General features: G+C 44.6%; 1 protein-coding gene and 1 long non-coding RNA gene across 14 annotated transcripts in view; one reads left to right on the top strand and one right to left on the bottom strand.

Annotated features, from left to right (window-relative positions):
• Nucleotides 1-20,676, top strand: part of LOC138761905 (contactin-associated protein-like 5) — an 857,011-nt gene that overhangs the window by 527,704 nt on the left and 308,631 nt on the right. The window lies entirely within an intron of this gene.
• Nucleotides 2,331-20,676, bottom strand: part of LOC138761906 (uncharacterized) — a 53,262-nt gene continuing 34,916 nt past the window's right edge. For all 9 annotated transcript variants that reach the window (XR_011356602.1, XR_011356598.1, XR_011356604.1 and 6 more), the window contains one exon: nt 2,331-2,483. This is a non-coding gene — a long non-coding RNA (uncharacterized lncRNA). The remainder of the gene's footprint in view (nt 2,484-20,676) is intronic.

The following is a 20,676-nucleotide window of genomic DNA, read 5'->3' as shown; positions in this document are numbered from 1 at the left end:
CTGCAACCATATCTGAAATTCTAACTCAAACCTTTGGGCTAGATCAATTTCCAGTGTGAACTGAACAAGGAATAGATTAGATGAGATCTATGTGTGATATTAGATGTATCTCAACATCTCTGAAGCATAATGGGGAAGGAAATGACCTCTTATCTCCAACACTAATCATGTGTGGAAGCATCATCTTTTAGAATTACTTACCACTTCTGTTTATTTTGATGAAGATGAATCCCCTGAACATTTCTCCCCACAATGTATGAAAGAATGAGGGTTTCTTTCTTTAACAGAAAATGCTGGATATATTTTAGTATCGACCTGAGAGAGCCTCTGCTTCCTCAGGAGTTTGCGGAGGAACTAGTGGAGTTGTTAAAGTGAACCGGTACGGACTTGAAGGGCCGACATGGCCTGTTTCCGTGCTGTAAACAGTTATATGGTTAAAAACACCTGTGGTCAGGGAAATGGAGTTAACATTTCACGTTGATGACATTTCATCAGAGCTGGACAAGGGTCACTGCCCTGAAATTTGAACCATATTACCCTACTGAATATCTCTAGGAATTTGAGCTTTTATTACAGATTTACAACATCTGTGTGTCACTTTTTTTGCTGTGTTTCCCTCTTCTGATACATTCATAAAGCATTTCTTTCAGTGCACATGAAGGCAATAGCTTTTGAGAATATAGCATTTCTTCATTTCTATAACCATGCCTGTTTCTGATATCGCATCAATAAAGAAACCAGATATATTTTCAAGATCCTCTCATCTAACCAAATACATGTTCTGAGGTTTAATCTTTGTGGAGAACCAAACCTTTCCTTAATTTTGTTTTATACAATTGTTCAAATTGTTGTCAGAGAGGATAAGCTTGACATAATATTTTTGCCAAATCCGATAGATCATATACTGTACTTATAATCCTGTGTAAATCCACCAAAAAAGCAACTGAAATGTTTATTCCCTTTTTAATTTAACTTGGAGATACAGCAGGCTAACAGGCCCTTCCATCCCACAAGCCCCTGCCTTACAAATACAGTAATTAATTTACATGTTTGATATAAGGTAGATGGAAATCAGAGCACTGGAAGGAAACCCATGCAGACATGGAAAGAATGTCTAAAACCACAAAGACAGCCCCAGTTACAAAACCGGGTTGCTAGGGCTGTAATCTCTTTCTCTTTGGCTTGGCTTCGCGGACGAAGATTTATGGAGGGAGTAAAAGTCCACGTCAGCTGCAGGCTCGATTGTGGCTGACAAGTCTGATGCGGGACAGGCAGACACGGTTGCAGCGGTTGCAGGGGAAAATTGGTTGGTTGGGATTGGGTGTTGGGTTTTTCCTCCTTTGTCTTTTGTCAGTGAGGTGGGCTCTGCGGTCTTCTTCAAAGGAGGTTGCTGCCCACTGAACTGTGAGACGCCAAGATGCACGGTTTGAGGCGATATCAGCCCACTGGCGGTGGTCAATGTGGCAGGCACCAAGAGATTTCTTTAGGCAGTCCTTGTACCTCTTCTTTGGTGCACCTCTGTCTCGGTGGCCAGTGGAGAGCTCGCCATATAACACGATCTTGGGAAGGCGATGGTCCTAACCGCAATGCTAACCGTGCCGGCCTCTATAAAGTATTTTAAATGTGAATAAAGTGGACAAAGTATATCTATCAGAATATCTCTAAAATGTTTGAGTTGCAAGGTTAATCGCTCTTGATCTCTTTGCAATATTGCACTTCGTCAATAAGCTTCCCAATGGAGTAATCGCGAGGGTGAGTGGCAAACTGTTCAACCTACATTCAGACCACTCCAGAACCAATGCCACCTTGCTCTGAGTCATCACAGTCCAGAAGCAGACATTTCCATAAGTATGGGTTGTGAGGTTGACCTCATTTAATGACACAAAGGATGATTTGCCATCAGTGCTGATGAATAGCAAAACAAAGGGTCAGCCAAATTGCTCATGAACCATGGACCATTTTCTATTTCCCAGGAACTAAACCTCAGTGACAAATTCACAGCTGTCTCCAATGAACCTCCATGGCTATCTGAGAAAGGAGTGTCAATCACAATCTCCATTGCTTACAAGACAATTTTCAAAGATTCCTTTTATTGTTATGTAATAATACATTAAAATGTAATATGCATGATTTACAGTAAAACTCCTGGTATCCGGCACCAATGGGGATTGGTAGATGCTGGATAAGTTTATTTTCTGGTTGCTTGAGACTCCCTTTTAATAGCTAATACATCTACATTAAGTATAAACAGTTTAAAAGACGAAGGGCAAAAATACGAGACTGTACTTCCACCAAACAAACTGAACTTGCATGAATATATACCGTAAACCTCAAAGCATTTTACTTTATTTTCAGTCACATTCTTCGAAAACATTTACCCATCGTTGCATCCGCAGGTTCCATCCATATCCACAGAGGTGCATCCGCAGGTTCCATCCATATCCACAGAGCTGCATCCGTAGGTTCCATCCATATCCACAGAGCTGCCAAAAAGATGAAAAATAACATTATAGATAATTAACTGCACCCTCCCCCAGGGGTAACTCTTACTAAGCAGGGACAAGGAGATACTTTAAAAGAGTCACTCAACAGTGAGCAGCGTAAACCAGCTCTTTACCCTGAGCAATACCACTTTATTCAAAACGCAACTTTGTTCAAACGGTTTCTATGAGCAAAGAATGACCAAGGAATTTGCCCCCATCTTCACCAAAGGTTTTGGTGTTACTTAAGAGAACATTTACTTTTACAATGTTAAACCTTTGTATTTTATTCTTACATATTTAAAGTTTTTACATTCATTTTCCTAGATTTTTTTTTCCTGGTTGATTGAGGCTGCCAGTTGCTTGAATTCCCAATACCATGAGGTTTTACAACAGCTTTCATCTACTGAATGTCAAAACAAAGTTGCCTTGAGCATTACCTGATGCCCCTAACAATAAAAGAAAGAGTAGAAAAAGTGAGTTTCTTCAGATACTTCCTCCAGTGCTTCCAGGGCCTCTGTAGCTGCATATAGTCCAGTTCAAATCATTGGGAACCGAAGTATCAAGAAGACTTGATTTCCTGCAGCCCCTCAGCATCTTTGTGAAGGCCGATTCTGGTTCTCATGAGCCAGCCTCGTGCAGCCCACAACCTGTGTGGATTCTTCAACTGCAAATCACCAGCAACTCACAGGCTGCTCAGCCATCAAGTCCATCACTGATCCACTGCTGTGTTCACCTCCCTGTAGGATCACTTCCTATGCTTCTCCCCGCTTCTGCTGCTCCCTGGGACTCTGCAATCATTTGTGGTAAGCAGCCCAGCACAGGCGCCACTATCTTGGACACAGGCCTCCGTCGTTGCAGGATTTAAAATAAAAAAAATGGTTGCTTTAACAGGTAATTTAAAACTTGTTTGGAGCTGTCAGCATCAGGACCAGACAGTAGGGTCCTGCAGAGCAGCTCTGTAACTCCTCTTCTCGGTCTTCTGGGTCCGCATCAGCGACAGCACTGCCATTACAGTAGCTCCAGCAACACCACCATTTTTTTCCCACAGTAATGTGACTCCTGCCCTCCTGTATGTTTCTGAGATATGGTTACCAATGACAGGCACCCAAAATCACTGACAAACTGCCAAAGCCGTCTCTGCTAAATCTTCCAAATTCACTGCCATGCTTCAAAACCCAACATCATCCTCCTCTTCTAGATCAATATCCTTAATGTAAAGGCCTTGAATTACAATGTCTTAAATTAGGCCACATTTTAAAAATAGCTGGCCAGAAACCAATGAGATCTCCATCCAGCAAAAGATTGTCAGGAGGACAGAGGCAGTGACTCAAGAATGTTCTCAAATGATGTCAACCGCAAATAATCCAGCTGAAGGACGCTCAGTAACAATATATATTACTCCGCATTGATATGAAATGAAGCAGCAATTAATACTGCACCAATGCTAATTTGAGATTTGGAGACTGCAGAGATAAATTGAAACAAAAAGAGAAATCGACATTTAAGTTAGGTGACTAGGCTTTCCCTTCCCCCAAAATCTGTTAAGAAGCCAGATTTTGTTTTGCCTATTGGCATACCCATCAGTATCTCTCCAAGCTCAGCGAACCATCAGGGATTCCAAGCGCATGTGTGCACAGAGTAGAGCCACTGCTGTCGGAAGTGAGGCTGGCGAACACCACCACACACATTGGGGAAGGCAAAAGCTTTCAAACAAATATTCTTATGTGTTGCCTCCATGGAAAATCAGCTGCCTACCTGACCCTCGCTGCATAGTGAGAACATATTTGGGGAATTCTGCAGACAAACACAGATACTAATTAGTCTATTTCTGTGGTCTTTGTGACAATTCTGCTCCAGTCTTTTAAGTGTTTATCTTTGCAGCAGTGTAGAGATAAAAGAGTGAATTTGAATCAAATATAAATGCAAAACCTTTTAGTGTAATTGTCTCATGGGGAAGATATTTAATTTCCCAGGATCATTTAATTTTGACACTTTCTTAATGTAATAACTAAAATGAATAGTGTAATAGCACTTTATAGTCCAAACAATGAATCATTCTCAACCTTACTGAGTAAATTTATCCCTTTGTCAGAACTATTAATAAGTAAAATGGAAACAATGGTGTTTTGGAAGGTTCTTTGGAAATGATTAATTTAATTTGTGGAAATAGGAAAACTGAGGAGGATAAAATATGAAATATGCTTTTTCTATGGAAAAAATCATAAGACCAGAAATAGCCTATTCACCCCATCGAATCTGCCTGCCATTTAATCATGAGCTTATCCATTTTCCCACTTAACCCCACTGTCTGGCTTTCTCCCATAACCTTTAATGCTCTGGGTAATCAATAATCTATCAATCTCTAATTAAAATACACAAATCTCTTAGCCTCCACAACCACCTGAGCCAACATATTTCACAGACTGACCACCCACTGGCTTAAGAAATTCCTCCGCATCTCTGTTCAATCCTGAAGTTATGCACTCTTGATCTAGTCTCTCCCACCATGGGAAACAACCTATCTCCTTTTTATTTCTTTAAATCTCTTATTCAAAGGAAGGTGTGCCAGTGGACTATTCCATAATTTGTTTCACAGAATAGAAAGTGGAGATAATTTCTCAGGCTCTGCCAGATGGACAGGGAAACTTTGTGTACACTATGTTGATAAACATGAGAAATACAACACAGTTCTTTGGAGTTCACTTAACTCGTGACCTATTGTGGACACACAACATCTCCTCGTTTGGCAGGAAGGCATAATAGTGACTGCACTTCCTGAGAAAACTGAAGCAGGCAAGACTACCAACCACCACTATGTCAACTTTTTACAGGACCTCTATCGAGAATGTCCTGGCTGGCTGAATCACAGTGTAGTATGGTTGTTCAGTGAACTGGGATTCATTGGTAGTGTGTTGTGCTGATGGCTGGCTGTGCCTCCTGGCTCCACAACCATCTGCTCACATATAACCCTGGTTTCCCGCCTAAACCCAGAACCCTTCCAAAGCCTACTGTGAGACCTTACCCATAGTTATAAGCTAATTAAAGCATTTGTTTTCCCTCCAGTTATTCACACTACAATTTTATTAGCTTATTCCCTAAACAATTGAAGTGCTACTCAAGCCTGGTACGCTGCTGATAGATACTCTGGCCCAGATGTGGTTGAGCAGTTCATATACTGGTTAGATTTCTTCCAGGCCTACCTAAACATGACCAGATACGTCTTCCACACCGATGAACTCAGGAGGTCCGCTCTCGATTCGAGGATAGGAATGAAAGGGTATGCAGTCATCAGGGACTGCACTGCATACGAGGCTGCCATGGAGGCATTGAAGCCTAGATACCTGAAGTTGCAAAACAAGGTCTTAGAATGGCACCAACTCACCCTACATCACCAATGGTCAGGTTAGACCATTAATGACTACCTGCTGGATCTGTGGACACTTGTCAAGAAGTGCAGGTACAAAGCAGCTATGGCCCGTGAAGAAGAATAGATCTGGGACACTCTAGTTGCGGGAGTCCGCTCGAGGCACGTGAAGCAGCGACTACTCGAGTCGGGTAAGAATGACTTGACTAGCCATGTTGAACTGGCCAATTTATTGGAACAGGCCAAGCTACGGAACGACGACCTCGAACCCAGCGAGCTCGCTCACCCAGCTGACCCCTTCCAAGGACCAGCTGCTCCCACTACCCCAGCCCTAACAGCTGCTGTTTCCCATGTGAGGGAGTGCTCCCATGCTAGGGAGTGTTTTTTTTTCTGGAGCAAGAGCCAGCCATCCCCGATCTCATTGCCTGGCTAAGGACTCTGTGTTGAGCTGTGGCAAGGAAGGGCATTGGGTAAGGGTTTGCCATGCGAGGGGAATTGAATCATATTGAATCTAAGTGCTTATTGCCACATTGCCATAGTGCAAAACATTATTGTGCTTGCTATCCAGTCAAGTCATGCAACATACTGTTCAGCAAATAATACAAGAATAAAAGGGCAGAGGATATGGTTACAATAAAACAAAAATGCAAAGTATTGTTTAAAAGAGTAAACTACTCTTGGGAGGGATAACATGGAAAGGGTGGGATTACTACTCAGTGAAAGTGTCACGACAGGACAAACTGGAGGACTTGTGTACTAAGACTATATTGATGGAAAGGGATGATCACATTATATTACAGAATACTAATAGTAAACCAGAGGTGGAGAAGCAAATTTGTAAAGAGGTAGTACATACTTGCATATGGTTGTGATAGAAGGGATTTTAACTGTGACTCCCACACTATCACAGAGCGGGACAGATTAGAGCCATTTAATGTGTTCAGTAAAGTTTTCTAAATCAATACATAAAGCTCCAAACCAGAGAGAATGCAATACTGGATCTCTTATTGGGACAGTTAATGGAGGTGTGTGTAGGGGAAAACTTTCTTTCCAATGATCCTAATACCATTAATTTCAAGATAATTTTGGAAAGGGATAGGTCTGGTCCTTAGGTTTAATTTTTAACTTGGAGAAAAGGAAAAGCCCATTTTGATCGTATCAGCACAAATCTGGATAATGAGGATTGGGCCAGATTGTTTTCTGGCAAAGGTGCGCTTGGTAAGTGGGAGGGCTTCAAAAGAGTCATTTTGAGAATGTAGAATTTGTATGTTCCTGTTAGAATTAAACTCAAGACAATCATCTATAGGGAACCTTGGTGTTCACAATATTGAGGTTTTGATTAAATAGAAGGAGGTGTAGTGCAGGTATCGGGAGCAAGGAAAAAGTAGGACATAGGAAATGCAAGAAAATGATGAAGAAGGAAATCAGGAGGGATAAAAGAGGACATGAGTTTGTTCTGGCAGACAAGGTGAAAGAAAATTCCAAAGGCTTTGACAGATATATTAAGAACAAAAGGGCCTGTGAAGATATTCCCTTCGACCCTGAGGGAGGCTTATACAGAAGTGGGTAAATTGTTGGAAGTCATTGTAAAACACCGGATGGAGAAGTGCTTGGGTAGACAGGGATAGTCAACATGGCTTTCTGCATTGTAAATCATGCCTAATCAAACTTATGCTGTTTTGCAAGGATGTTACCAGGAATCCTGATGAAGGAAAAGCAGTGGATGTTGATAACAGAGACTTTAGAAATGCCTTTGACAAGGTCCTGAAGGGAAAGTTGGTCAAGAAATTTCATTCGCTTGGCATCCAGGATGAAGTGGTCAATTAGATTTGACAGTGGCTTTGCAGGAGAAGCCAGAGATTGGTATTAGATTATTGCTTCTCTGACTGGAGGCCTGTGGCAAGTGATGTGCCTCAGGGATCAGTGTTGGACCCATTGTTTGTCATTAATGACCTCGATAAAAATGTGGTGAATTGGATCAACAAATTTGCAAATGACTTTATGATGGAACTACAATGAGGAAGGCTTTGAAAGCTTGCTTGGGATTTTGGCCATCTGAAAAAATGAGCTGTAAAATAAAGATGGAATTTAATGCACATTGGGAGGACTAACTAAGATACAGCTTACATGGTAAATGGTGGAGAACTGTGGATTTGGCAGAAAAGAGGGATCTGGGAATGTAGATCAGGTAGATAGGGTTATAAAGAAAATTCTTGGCACATTAGCTTTTATAAATCAAAGTATTATGAGATTATATTGAAGCTGTTCAAGACATTGGTGAGGCCAGATTTGGAATATTGTATGCAGTTTTGATCACCTAATTATAGGATAGATATCAATAAGATTGAGTGTAGTGAAATTTTACAATTATGTTGTCGGAACTTGAGGAACTAAGCTATAGGGAAATGTTGAAAAAGTTAGGACTCCAACTATTTCCTGGACTGTTGAAAAATGAGGGAAGATTTGATAGAGGTATACAAAAATATGAGGATTATAGATAGGGCAAAATGCAAATGTTTTTTTTTCCACTGAGATTAGATGAAACAAGATCTAGAGGACATGGGTTAAGGGTGAAAGGGATAATGTTTATGGGAACATTAGGGGGATCTTCTTCCCTCAGATGATGATGATGGAGTGTGGAATGAGCTGCCAGTGGAAATGGTGAATAATATCAACATTTAAGAGAAGATTGGATAGGCACATGACTGTGAGTGGTATGGAGGGCTATGGTCTGGGTGTGGGTCATTGGGACCAGGTAGAATAAATAATTTGGCATAGACTCGATGGGCCAAGGAACCTGTTTCTGTGCTGTAGTGTTCAATAGTTAGAACATCTGATACCAGTGCTTCCTACTCACAGACCTTTTTAAGTAATCCCTATGCCATAAGTGTTCTGTGATTTGTAAGGGATTATTTAAGGTGGTATGTGAGTGAAAAGAAAAACATATGAAAACCACTATTTTAATCATACCCAATTGACTCCTTATGTGCATGGTTTCATAACTCAAAAGAAAATGGGCCAATGACAATTTTTCTCAAGCAAAATATTTCAGTAACAATTGGCTCTAGAGCAGTACTGCTCAACCTTTTTTCCCCCCACTCACTTATCACCTTAAGCAATCCCTTACCCATCAGAGAGCACATTTGACAAAGGGAATGGTTAAGGTGGAATGTGGGTTTTAAGTAAAAGGTTGCCCACCTGTGGTGTAGATATTCAATGCAAGATAGTTTGGTTCAAATGTAAAGACATGTATTTATGCAACACATAGTCTGGGGTTAACATTAAACACTAAAGAGATGTTCAACCATCTAATTTTATTCTCCACAAATTCTCATCAACTCCTTGCAGAATCTACCAATCACCTCTGATCTCGTGGCCAATTAAACCACCAATTCGCAAGTCTTTGGAACATGACCTGAGCTGTGTTCTCAGCAATATAAAAACACAACGCTGGAGAAACTCAGCAGGTCAAACAGCATGCTTTATAAAGTGATGATAAAGATACATAACCAACATTTTGGGCTTGAGCCGTTCATCGTGGCTATCCCTTGTAGTCGAGGATTATGGTCCTTGTTCCGGTGCCCACAGAGCAAAGATGGCCATGCGTGTATTTGTTTAATGTGCACTTGATGTTGAACTCCAAGAAGCACACAGCACTTACCAAATCAACCAACTCATTCTAATGGCAAGGAAATCATGGTGATTGGAGCTGATGGATTTGTTGCAGTCTTCGTGCGCCTTCACAGCCGTTGAGTTCATCTGCCTGTTCCACCATTGAGAACTTGGTTGGATTGTTCTTTGTCAGGGTCCTCATCCTCAACCTTACCACCATGGGTGGCCCTACCAGGAACATAGCTCCAGATGGCATTATTCTTGGGATCTTCAGACCACACAAGCTGCTCCACCATGACAAAATGACAATCAAGGTATGGAAAAATGTAAGCAGGCATCAAAACAAAATGTAGGCGGGGAGGGGGGGGTGAAGTGGTAGGGGAAGAGCATGAACCCAAAGGCAGGGGGTAATAGATGGAAAAAGGAGGGAGAACACAGCAGCAAGGAGGTGGAGGGGGGATGGCTCTGTCCATAGAGACTGAAGGGGGGTTGAAAGCTCAGGGAAAGAAGACAAGGGGAAAGGGAAGGGAGAGAGAAAGTAGAGTAGTTTAACTGAAACTGGTGAAGTTGCTGTTAATGCCATTCAATTGAAGAGTGTCAAGATGGACAATCAACTGTTGTTCCTCCAAGTTACATTAAATCATGGATGGACAAGTGAGTATGGAAATGGGACACAGAAACAAAAGGTTTGGTCATTGGAAGATCCCCCACCCCCCCACACACCCTGCTTGCTACTGTGCCCTCCCTCCCATATACACCTATTACCTCCTGCCTTTGGGACTGTGCTCCTCTCCCTACCCCTCCCCCCACCCTGTCATTGTGTTTTGGCGCCTGCCGACATTTTTCCTTACCCTGATGAAGAACTCAAGACCAAAACATTGATTATGTATCTTTAACTTTGCTATATAAAGTACACTGTTTGATCTGCTGAGTTTCTCCAGCATTATATTATAAGGGGGAGACGGCGGCCCCGGCCTCGGTCGTGTGAGGCAGGCGGAGGCCCCGATACGGGCAGAGAGTGGGAGGCGGCGGCCCCAGTCCGGGCACAGGGAGAGCAACAGCGGCCCCGGCCCCGGTCCGGGCGAAGGGTAGACGGCGGCGGCCCCGATACGGGCAGGAGCAAGGGGGAGACGGCGGCCCCGGCCTCGGTCGTGTGAGGCAGGCGGAGGCCCCGGTCCGGACAGGGAGTGGGAGGCGGCGGCCCCAGTCCGGGCACAGGGTGAACTGCGGCGGCCTCGGCCCCGGTCCGGGCAGTATGGACCGACCTAGGAGGGGAGGCAGACCCCTCCAGCCCGGGTAAGAAACCTGCATAGGAGAAGGCCACTCCGATATAAAACCTACGACCCAAGGACCTCGCTGCCACGTCCCAGCTTGCTTGGCCACGGCACACGAACCATGGGTGTAAAGGGTGGGGCCAGTACTGCGCGCACTGCACTCCACCTAAAAGCTCCTTTGCGCAGGCCCGAGGACAGGTCCACGTCCTCCCCCTCAACGTCCTCCCCCTCCACGTCCTCCCCCTCCACGTCCTCCCCCTCCACGTCCTCCCCCTCCACGTCCTCCCCCTCCACGTCCTCCCCCTCCACGTCCTCCCCCTCCACGTCCTCCCCCTCCACGTCCTCCCCCTCCACGTCCTCCCCCTCCACGTCCTCCCCCTCCACGTCCTCCCCCTCCACGTCCTCCCCCTCCACGTCCTCCCCCTCCACGTCCTCCCCCTCCACGTCCTCCCCCTCCACGTCCTCCCCCTCCACGTCCTCCCCCTCCACGTCCTCCCCCTCCACGTCCTCCCCCTCCACGTCCTCCCCCTCCACGTCCTCCCCCTCCACGTCCTCCCCCTCAAAAGATGCTCACAAACTCAAGCTAGCATGCTGGAACATCAGAACCATGCTAGACAAGGCTGACAGCCACCGACCTGAACGTCGGTCTGCCCTCATTGCACATGAACTCCTCAGACTTGACATCGACATAGCCGCTCTCAGTGAAGTCCGCCTGGCAGATGTAGGCAGCCTCCAAGAACGCGGCGCGGGCTACACACTCTACTGGTCTGGCAAGCCTTCGGATCAACGACGCCTATCTGGTGTAGGCTTCATGGTCAAGAGCTTCATTGCCTCCAAACTCGAAAACCTTCCGACAGGCCTCTCGGACCGAATCATGTCCATGCGACTCCCACTTCAAAACAAGCGTCACATCACCCTCATCAGTGTCTATGCTCCAACCCTCCAGGCGGAACCAGCAGAAAAGAACAAGTTCTTCACCGACCTGCGCAACCTCATCCAGCGTACCCCTACAGCCGACAAGGTTGTCATCCTGGGCGACTTCAACGCTCGTGTCGGCAAAGACTCAGAAACCTGGCCAGGAATCCTGGGCAAGCATGGCGTCGGCAAGTGCAACGACAATGGGCGCCTCCTGTTGGAGCTCTGCGCAGAACAGTGGCTTGTCATTACAAACACCCTTTTTCAGCAGAGGGACAGCCTTAAGACCACCTGGATGCATCCCCGATCCAAACACTGGCACCTCCTGGACTACATCCTGGTGCGAGAAAGTGACAAACAAGATGTGCTCCACACCAGGGTCATGCCTAGCGCGGAATGCCACACTGACCACCGGCTGGTTCGCTGCAAGCTCAACCTTCACTTCAAGCCAAAGCCCAGGAACAATAAAGCCCCCAGAAAGAGGTTCAATGTTGGAAAACTGCAGTCATACGAAGCGAGAGGAAACTTCCAGGCAAACCTCAAAGCAAAGCTCGACATTGCAACCCGCCTCACGGACCCGTCCCCTGAAACCCTCTGGGATCAGTTGAAGACTACCATACTGCAATCCACTGAAGAGGTACTGGGCTTCTCCTCCAGGAAAAACAAGGACTGGTTTGACGAAAACAGCCAGGAAATCCAGGAGCTGCTGGCAAAGAAGCGAGCTGCCCACCAGGCTCACCTTACAAAGCCGTCCTGTCCAGAGAAGAAACAAGCCTTCCGTCGCGCATGCAACCATCTTCAGCGCAAACTCCGGGAGATCCAAAATGAGTGGTGGACTAGCCTCGCCAAACGAACACAGCTCAGCGCGGACATTGGCGACTTCAGGGGTTTCTACGAGGCTCTAAAGGCTGTGTACGGCCCCTCACCCCAAGTCCAAAGCCCGCTGCGCAGCTCAGACGGCAAAGTCCTCCTCAGCGACAAGATCTCCATCCTCAACCGATGGTCAGAACACTTCCAATCTCTTTTCAGTGCCAACCGCTCAGTCCAAGATTCCGCCCTGCTCCAGCTCCCTCAACAGCCCCTAAGGCTAGAGCTCGATGAGGTTCCCACCCTGGATGAGACATATAAGGCAATCGAACAACTGAAAAGTGGCAAAGCAGCAGGTATGGATGGAATCCCCCCAGAAGTCTGGAAGGCTGGCGGCAAAACTCTGCATGCCAAACTGCATGAGTTTTTCAAGCTTTGTTGGGACCAAGGTAAACTGCCTCAGGATCTTCGTACCCTGTACCCTGTACAAAAACAAAGGCGAGAAATCAGACTGCTCAAACTACAGGGGAATCACGTTGCTCTCCATTGCAGGCAAAATCTTCGCTAGGATTCTACTAAATAGAATAATACCTAGTGTCGCCGAGAATATTCTCCCAGAATCACAGTGCGGCTTTCGCGCAAACAGAGGAACCACTGACATGGTCTTTGCCCTCAGACAGCTCCAAGAAAAGTGCTGAGAACAAAACAAAGGACTCTACATCACCTTTGTTGACCTCACCAAAGCCTTCGACACCGTGAGCAGTAAAGGGCTTTGGCAAATACTAGAGCGCATCGGATGTCCCCCAAAGTTCCTCAACATGATTATCCAACTGCACGAAAACCAACAAGGTCGGGTCAGATACAGCAATGAGCTCTCTGAACCCTTCTCCATTAACAATGGCGTGAAGCAAGGCTGTGTTCTCGCACCAACCCTCTTTTCAATCTTCTTCAGCATGATGCTGAACCAAGCCATGAAAGACCCCAACAATGAAGACGCTGTTTACATCCGGTACCGCACGGATGGCAGTCTCTTCAATCTGAGGCGCCTGCAAGCTCACACCAAGACACAAGAGAAACTTGTCCGTGAACTACTCTTTGCAGATGATGCCGCTTTAGTTGCCCATTCAGAGCCAGCTCTTCAGCGCTTGACGTCCTGCTTTGCGGAAACTGCCAAAATGTTTGGCCTGGAAGTCAGCCTGAAGAAAACTGAGGTCCTCCATCAGCCAGCTCCCCACCATGACTACCAGCCCCCCCACATCTCCATCGGGCACACAAAACTCAAAACGGTCAACCAGTTTACCTATCTCGGCTGCACCATTTCATCAGATGCAAGGATCGACAATGAGATAGACAACAGACTCGCCAAGGCAAATAGCGCCTTTGGAAGACTACACAAAAGAATCTGGAAAAACAACCAACTGAAAAACCTCACAAAGATAAGCGTATACAGAGCCGTTGTCATACCCACACTCCTGTTCGGCTCCGAATCATGGGTCCTCTACCGGCACCACCTACGGCTCCTAGAGCGCTTCCACCAGCGTTGTCTCCGCTCCATCCTCAACATCCATTGGAGCGCTTACACCCCTAACGTCGAAGTACTTGAGATGGCAGAGGTCGACAGCATCGAGTCCACGCTGCTGAAGATCCAGCTGCGCTGGATGGGTCACGCCTCCAGAATGGAGGACCATCGCCTTCCCAAGATCGTATTATATGGCGAGCTCTCCACTGGCCACCGTGACAGAGGTGCACCAAAGAAAAGGTACAAGGACTGCCTAAAGAAATCTCTTGGTGCCTGCCACATTGACCACCGCCAGTGGGCTGATAACGCCTCAAACCGTGCATCTTGGCGCCTCACAGTTTGGCGGGCAGCAACCTCCTTTGAAGAAGACCGCAGAGCCCACCTCACTGACAAAAGGCAAAGGAGGAAAAACCCAACACCCAACCCCAACCAACCAATTTTCCCTTGCAACCGCTGCAATCGTGTCTGCCTGTCCCGCATCGGACTTGTCAGCCACAAACGAGCCTGCAGCTGACGTGGACTTTTTACCCCCTCCATAAATCTTCGTCCGCGAAGCCAAGCCAAAGAATATTTTTACTTCAACCATGGTGTTTGCAGACTTTCTTATTTTACTTCTATGTTCACATCAATACCAGCTTCTCTAGTCTAACCTTCTGGTTACAATCCCACATCCCTGAAATGGTTCAAATTGATTTTTTCTGTGCTCCATCCAGAGTCTTTGAGATTAGAACTTGACGCAATAATCTAGCTGTGGTCCAACCAGACTCTGTATGATTTCAACTTCTCTGCTTTTGTGCTCTCTGTCTCATGTTTTCAATCATATGACCCCTTATACTTTAAAAAAAAATCAGAAATAGTCCCTCCTTGCTTCAGGAATTATTACCATGTTGAAATTGCTGAGAAAATTAAATTAAATTGTTCTATTCTCTCTCTCTCCCTCCACACCCACACACACACAAATTTTATTTTTAAAAAATTTAGATATACAGCGCAGTAACAGGCCATTTCAGTCCACAAGTCCATGCTGCTCAATTAACCTATATCCCTGGTATGTTTTGAACAGTGGGAGGAAACTGGAGCCCCAAGGCAAAACCAAAGCTGATACAGGGAGAATGTACATACCTCCTTACAGACAGCGTGGGATTCAAACCTCTGATCACAATTGATGATGCTCTAAAGGCATTATACTTTTATAGCAAATATATATATGTATATATGCCCACACACACACACACACACACACACACACACACACACACACACACACACACACACACACACACACACACACACACACACACACACACACACACACACACACACACACACACACACACACACACACTGCGGAAACTGCCAAAATGTTTGGCCTGGAAGTCAGCCTGAAGAAAACTGAGGTACTCCGTCAGCCAGCTCCCCACCATGACCACCAGCCCCCCCCCCCCCCCATCGGGCACACTGAACTCAAAACGGTCAACCAGTTTACCTACCACGGCTGCACCATTTCATCTGATGCAAGGATCGACAAAGAGATAGACAACAGACTCGCCAAAGCAAATAGCGCCTTTGGAAGGCTACACAAAAGAGTCTGGAAAAACAACCACCTGAAGAAACACACAAAGATCAGTGTGTACAGAGCCGTTGTCATACCCATGCTCCTGTTCAGCTCCGAATCATGGGTCCTCTACCGGCATCACCTAACGCTCCTAGAACGCTTCCATCAGTGCTGTCTCCGCTCCATCCTCAACATATATTGGAATGACTTCATCATCAATATCGAAGTACTCGAGCTGGCAGAGTCTGCAAGCATCGAATCCATGCTGCTGAAGACCCAACTGCGCTGGGTGGGTCACGTCTCCAGAATGGAGGACCATCGCCTTCCCAAGATCATGTTCTATGACGAGCTCTCCACTGGCCACCGAGACAGAGGTGCACCAAAGAAGAGGTACAAAGACTGCTTAAAGAAATCTCTTGGTGCTTGCCACATTGACTACCGCCAGTGGGCTGATATCACCTCCAACCGTGCATCTTGGCGCCTCACAGTTCGGCGGGCAGCGACCTCCTTTGAAGAAGACCGCAGAGCCCACCGCACTGACAAAAGACAAAGGAGGAAAAACCCAACACCCAACCCCAACCAACCAATTTTCCCTTGCAACCGCTGCAACCGTGTCTGCCTGTCCCGCATCGGACTTGTCAGTCACCAACGAGCCTGCAGCAGACATGGACATACCCTTCCATAAATCTTCGTCCGCGAAGCCAAGCCAAAGAAAAACATACACATACATACATATATATACATACACACACACATGTACACACACACACACACACACACACACACACACACACACACACACACACACACACACACACACACACACACACACACACACATATAAAATGTGAATGAAGATTTTAATTCCATTAAACCACTTGGTCAATCTTGAATGAGGATTTTGACATAATGCGACACAATACTCCACAAAATGGATGTTCTAAAATAGAATGGTAATGCACAAACATGACAGTAATTTAAAGAAGAACAATTTGAATTTGCGTAATGAATCTTGTGATCTAAATTCTGTGGGATTTTTAGAAGGCGAATAAAGGAAAAGTACGTATTTCAACAAGTGTGATTGGAACTGGAATTCTAACTTGTTAATCAGCAGAATGATAGGAGGATATGATGGAAGAGTGGCTGTCTCAGTTCCTGATACTCAGGTTCAATTCTGGGATCTGTCCAGGGGCTTTGGTATCCTTCTACATTCCAAAATCTGTGGATGGATGAGTTAATCAGCTACTAGTGCAAAGATGAATGGTGGATTCCCTCAACGAGTTGATAAGAATTCAGAGAGAATAAAATTAGATAATTGAACATTCCTTTACTGTTTAATGTCCAGTCTGGACTCAGTAGACAGAAGAGATTGTTTCTGTACTGTATTACAGCACCAGGAATAGGGTCCAGTGTTCAAAATCAGCACTGTTTGTAAGGACTTTGTATGTTCTCTCTATGTCTGTCTGGGTTATCCCTGGGGGCTCCGGTTTCCTCCCACTGTTCAAAATATATCGGGGGTTTTGGTTAATGGGGTGTAAATTGGGTGGCATGGGCTCATGGGCCGAAGTGGCCTGTTACCATGCTTTATGTCTAAAATTTTTTAAAAATAAAATGAACTTCATGCTATCTTCCAGCACTTGGTCCATACCCCTTATAGCCTGGAAGACCATGAGTTCTACAGAATAATCAATGATGGATGCCCCACTGGCCAAGTGTTTTTTTTAATAGAGAACATCAAATTATTCTAAAGAAATAAGTTTAAAAGGAAAAGGATGGTGAATGGAGTTAAATTGACTCGAACAAAGCCAGCCATAGACTACCCTTGGGTACCATTGCATTGGTATCTTCTCATTACTGAAGCAATTCAATCTAATTCCACTGCTTCAGGCTTCTCCCTTAGCTCTTTATAGTCTGACTCATAACCCTACAATGGACCAGATTACAGCTCAAGATGCATAAATATGCATTTCAACACACAGGTAAGCATTTAGTAATTAAACCGTAATCCTTATCCATTAATCACACAACTCTCTTTCGAAGTACCTTCTATCCCAAATAAATTGAAAGGCTTTCCGTCTTTGGCTTATTTCATTTAGTTACTACATGGAGCGAGGAGTATGTGCAATGGGGCATTTAATCTCATAGTCACAGGCATGCTTTTAGAATCAAGCTCTATTGATTGAAAGTAAGTCAGGTCAATTTCCTCCTTTGCATTTTTTTTCTCTCAAATCAACCTTTGAAAATAAATAATGATTTTTAAAATGAAAATAAAGCAACAGTTTTTTTTTCCACAGTACTGTGCATTAACTTGCAGTTCATTCTAATAGACCATGGTGGATGCACTGAAGAAGTGCAGGCATTGTGTGTACTGTGTAATGAATCAGCTCTTAATTCAATAGCAGCTCCTCACATATTTTCTGCCTTTCAGTTAGGCCAGAACTGACCTGCACCACAACTCTGTTAGAGATCTGTGATCCATCCTTTTCTTGATACCTGAGCCCAGGACCTACAAATGAAGCTTCCTTGTCCACACAGCTATCATTTATATAACACTTAAACTGTACAAAATATATTACTAGGCACTTCAGACAGATGCTAATAAATGATGCAAAAATGAATGAGGGGATATTAGAACAGATGACAAAAGTCTTTGGCAAACAGAAAAATGGAAGGACAGCAGGGCCAATGGCTAAAGGCTCGGTTAGAAAGTTAATTTTTAAGGATCTTCCCAAATCAGCAAATAAAGGCTGTAATGTCTGGGGGTGGGAGAATTAGAGAGAGGTATCTTGACATCTGAAAACATGGCTGCTCATAATGAAGTAATAAAGATGAAATTTCTGGAACAAATAGATTTGAATTGAAGATTGGGGATGATTTAGAAATAGCTGTGGAGTTGGAACATAGAGAGCTATGAATGCAAGGATAACAGTTTTAATCTCCATCTATTACCTAACTGGAAGACCCTGTGGGTCAGTAATTAGAGCGGTGATGTGAATGGAACCTGATGCAACTTAGGACATAGGAAGCAGAGTTTTTAATGGTCTCAGTTAATGGAAAGTGGGTCAAGGGAAGCCATAAGACTATTTGCAGTACATAAAGTAATAAAATCATGAATGAGGAAATTATTAACAAATTAGCTCATGAAAAGCCTGATAGAATTAATGTGAAAATATGTTTTCTAAGAGTTTGCAGGTATGGGACCTAAAACCCCAATCAGAAGCACGTTGATTCCGTGATTCCTTAATAAAAAAGAGGCCACACTGCAGGAGCATCTTTGATGGCAGCACTGATGCTGCTGTGGACCCTCAGAGAGCAGGGAGCAAAGTGTTAGCACAGCCCCCACAGGGTCCAACCACCCATTCCAACTGCCATCAGCTCTTTATAGGCTTTAAACTGCCTTTTAAAGGAGCCAACAGTGGTTTATTTTAAAATCCTGCGACCACCCCTTCTGTGCCCAAGAAGACAGCGCCTAAGTTTGGCAGTGGGGCCATGATGGATTCCAGACCCTGGGGAAGCAAAGGACTGGTGCACAGGGTCAGTAATGGGGAGACCACTTCTCCCCCACTGCTCCCCATTTGAAAAAGAGAAGCAGAAGAGTCGACCTATGGGGTGGTGACCAGTGAGGATCTCTGCGGCTGAAGAACACAAAGGTGATTCAAGGTGACCAACCCACATAGGATGTGAGCTGTTGATGGTTGCGTACTGCTAGAGGCTGGCTTGGAATTGGCTGAAGGGGTACCAGGTATCCAAACCAAGATGCAAAAGGATACCAAGGGTGCTGGAGGCTTCCCTATCATGTTAGAGGTGTGTTTACGGAGCTTGGGATGCTGAAGCATTGGACTGAAGATGGTGTGGCTCCGGAGGCTGCTGGAGCACTAGAGGCGAAGCCATGAACATTCGGTGATACTGGGAGGATTCTCTTTTGCTTATCTTTCTCTTGACTGTAAGGGGAGACTAAAGGAAATTTCATGTAATATCATATTTTCTTTTTTTTTTAATTACAGAACAATAAAATAATCTTGAATCTTGATTTTCTTTCGCTTCAGACATTTGCTATGAGGACGCAAGGAAATCTAGTTAGTTTGTGACAAAGACAAAGAACAATCACTTCAGTCTTCTCAGCATTAAATGGCAGAAAATGGGTTTCAATGACTCATTTGTGTTAATATAATACTAAGAGATGGTGGAAAAATCAAAGGAAATTGTGAAGAGGTATAGTTCATATCATTAACACACACATGGAGGCAGAAGTTGCTGATGGGGAGCATGTGAGTGAATAAAAGGGGAGCAATGAAAGTTCATATCAGGGTGATAGCTTGACAAGCTGAAGGAAGAGTACGACTGGTTATTTTGGGTCTAGTGTGAAATGAATGCTTTGAGATAGCTAGCATAAACTCAAGGTGCTGAATGGCTTCCTTCTTTACCATAAGGAAATATGAAATAGGAAAGCTATTTCATGTTCAAAAACCTTGGTAAGGAAATGAAAATGGAGATAGTTTTAGACATGGTGACATTCAAAAGTTGGACCTAATTTAAGTTGAAGAGTGCTGACTGGATAGTTGAAGAAGAGGAGTCAATTTTGATTTTTGCCATTAAGGAGGACTTTGTATTTCTTTATGGATTTTCAGAGGACTAACTCAGAACTGGAGACTCTGCCATAAATGGTGTAAGAATAGCTTGATGGTATGGAAGTTAAGAACAATTTGTTGATAATCACAAACCCTGTGTGTTCTTCATCATTACCAAATGTCAACTATGGAACAGACACCAAAGAGCCCATTTTGCTGATAGGGAGAGGAATCATCCCACGTATGTGCAAATACCAGGGGACATTTCGATGGATTTAACATAGTGGTTATCACAAAGCCTTTACAGCGGTAGCTATTAGGACTGGGGTTCAAATGCCGTGCTCTCTGTAAGGAGTTTGTAAGTTTTCCCCATGTCTGTGTGGGTTTTCCTGGGGGTCTCCGGTTTCCTCCCACTGTTCAAAATGTATCAGGGGTGTAGGTTAATTATGTGTAAAATGGGTGGGATGGACTTGTTGGTCAAAATGGCTTATTACTGTGCTATATGTCTAAATTTTAAAATTTAAATTTACAAAAAAGATCTGTTTAAGGAGAATGGAGGACAGTTTAGGGGAAATGTTA

Source organism: Narcine bancroftii, chromosome 4, assembly GCF_036971445.1.
Source record: "Narcine bancroftii isolate sNarBan1 chromosome 4, sNarBan1.hap1, whole genome shotgun sequence".
In the NCBI taxonomy this organism is placed as follows: Eukaryota; Metazoa; Chordata; class Chondrichthyes; order Torpediniformes; family Narcinidae; genus Narcine; species Narcine bancroftii.
Note: the sequence above shows the minus strand (reverse complement) of the source record. Positions and strands in the feature narration are given on the sequence as shown.